The following is a 2,500-nucleotide window of genomic DNA, read 5'->3' as shown; positions in this document are numbered from 1 at the left end:
CGCCTCTATTCCGGGCCTGACCTGGCGCCGGTCCATACCAGTCTCTGTCTGGAACCAGAGGAAGCGTTCACCTTCACTTCCACTCACGTGGCAACATGATCAATCCCTCTCTATGTCCTTCAGTGGAGCTTCTCAAAGCCCAGCTGACCCTCTCTCTCTCTATCTCTCTCTCTATCTCTCTCTCTCTCTGTCTCCATCTCTCTCTCTCCATCTCTCTGTCTCTCTCTCACTCTCTCTGTATAGCTGCACTGACCCTCTCTCTCTCTCCATCTCTCTCTCTCTCTCTCTCTCTCTATCTCTCTCTCTGTCTCTCTCTCTGTCTCTCTCTCTGTCTCTCTCTCTGTCTCCATCTCTCTCTCTCCATCTCTCTCTCTCCATCTCTCTGTCTCTCTCTCACTCTCTCTGTATAGCTGCACTGACCCTCTCTCTCTCTCCATCTCTCTCTCTCTCTCTCTGTCTCTCTCCATCTCTCTCTCTACATATCTCTGTCTCTCTCTCACTCTCTCTCTCTCTGTCTCTCTGTATAGCTGCACTGACCTCCTCTCTCTCTCTCCATCTCTCTCTCCCTCTTTCTGTACAGAGGTCAAGCAGCGAGCAGAGACACACACCCCATACAGGAACTGTGCTTTTCCACAAACTCCGTCGCTATGCGCGCAAGCCCTGCCAGCTCCTTCATGCCTGTCGGATCGACAAAGCTGCTGGACGATGATTTTTCAATCTCCCCCTTCTCCTCTATTTCTGTCTGTCTGAGTCTCCACTCCCCACGTCTCCTGTTCGAGCAGTTGGACGTCATGTTCTGAGGAATCGGTGTACAGTGTTTGATTGATGCTATTTTTTAGGTCTGGGGTCAATCTGCGAGCAGCAGCAGCAGCACTGTGTGATGGGTTCATTTCGCTACTCAATGGTAGAGCTCTAGGCCATCAGGACCAGATCAATGTTAGAGCTATGGGCCAACAGGACCGGGTCAATGTTAGAGCTATGGGCCAACAGGACCGGGTCAATGTTAGAGCTATGGGCCATCAGGACCAGATCAATGGTAGAGCTATGGGCCATCAGGACCAGCTCAATGTTAGAGCTATGGGCCATCAGGACCAGCTCAATGGTAGAGCTCTAGGCCATCAGGACCAGATCAATGTTAGAGCTATGGGCCATCAGGACCAGCTCAATGTTAGAGCTATGGGCCATCAGGACCAGCTCAATGTTAGAGCTATAGGCCAACAGGACCAGCTCAATGTTAGAGCTCTAGGCCATCAGGACCACCTCAATGTTAGAGCTATAGGCCATCAGGACCAGATCAATGTTAGAGCTATAGGCCATCAGGACCAGCTCAATGTTAGAGCTCTAGGCCATCAGGACCGGGTCAATGTTAGAGCTATAGGCCATCAGGACCAGATCAATGTTAGAGCTATAGGCCATCAGGACCAGATCAATGTTAGAGCTATAGGCCATCAGGACCAGGAAGGGATGGCCCCAGGACCAGCTCAATGTTAGAGCTATGGGCCAACAGGACCGGGTCAATGTTAGATCTCTAGGCCATCAGGACCAGGAAGGGATGGCTCCAGGCTGGTTCTGGGTTCCGCAGGGTTTGAGTGACAAGCAGCAAAATTACAGTAAAATGAGCCCCCCACCCCTCCCTCCCCCTCCCCCTCATTTGAAGTTTTACATTCAACACAAATGCAGACCTGAGGTAACCTGTACATCAAAGTCAGGAGTCAACCGATGTACAGCAGTGGAGAAGCAGTGGCCTCTTTCTGCTTAGACGAATGCCATATAGTCCCCCCCGCCCCCCCACCCCAACCCCCCCACAAAAAAGGAGTATGATGCAAGATGTCCAAGAAAAAGATGAAGGCAGCTGCAGAGCTGTGGGGTGGGTTGGGGGGTGGGTAGGAGAGGTGAGGAGGAGGAGAAGGGAGCACAGAACCTGATCCAATCCCCTTTAATACTTTCCACTGCGCTGAGAAAACCACGAGAGCGACGCAGATGTGCAGCGGACGAGTGTCTGCATTCTTCCGCTCCTCCCTCCCTCCTCCCCCCTCCTCCCCTCCAGTGTTGCCTTAATAAGGGGCTGCCACAGAGCGACCACATGGGCCGGCATATGAAACACGCCGTAAGTCAAGCGCTGTAACGCGCTGGGGCCTGTGTGTGTGTCTCTGTGTGTTTGTGTGTGTGTGTGTGTGTGGCTGTGAGTATTCTGTTACATCCAACATGGAGAACTGAGGCCAGGCCCGTGTGTGTGTGTGTGTGTTTTTTCTGTTCCGTGGTGGGTTGGTTGCGGCCGGTTCCTCCGTTTGTGCCACGGCCCTCCAGGCTTCAGAGGCTGTGTGGTTGAAAAACCGGCTCCCTCCATCCACCCCCCCCCCCCCTCACAAGCGAGCAGACGCCACCACTATTGCCGCCGGCCGATGCCAAAACACGGGGAATGGGAGCGCAATCATCTCCATCATAATCTCCCCGACACGGCAACGAAAGAGGCAACAATGGCTTGCGTCATCTAGCGAAC

The 2,500-nt window shown here is 53.1% G+C and overlaps 1 protein-coding gene across 1 annotated transcript in view; it reads right to left on the bottom strand.

Annotated features, from left to right (window-relative positions):
- The window catches only part of mpp7a (MAGUK p55 scaffold protein 7a), a 135,732-nt gene that overhangs the window by 27,388 nt on the left and 105,844 nt on the right, over positions 1-2,500 (bottom strand). The window lies entirely within an intron of this gene.

This window comes from Sprattus sprattus (assembly GCF_963457725.1).
Source record: "Sprattus sprattus genome assembly, chromosome: 17".
Lineage (NCBI taxonomy): Eukaryota > Metazoa > Chordata > Actinopteri > Clupeiformes > Clupeidae > Sprattus > Sprattus sprattus.
This window is presented reverse-complemented; position numbering and strand designations above follow the sequence as displayed.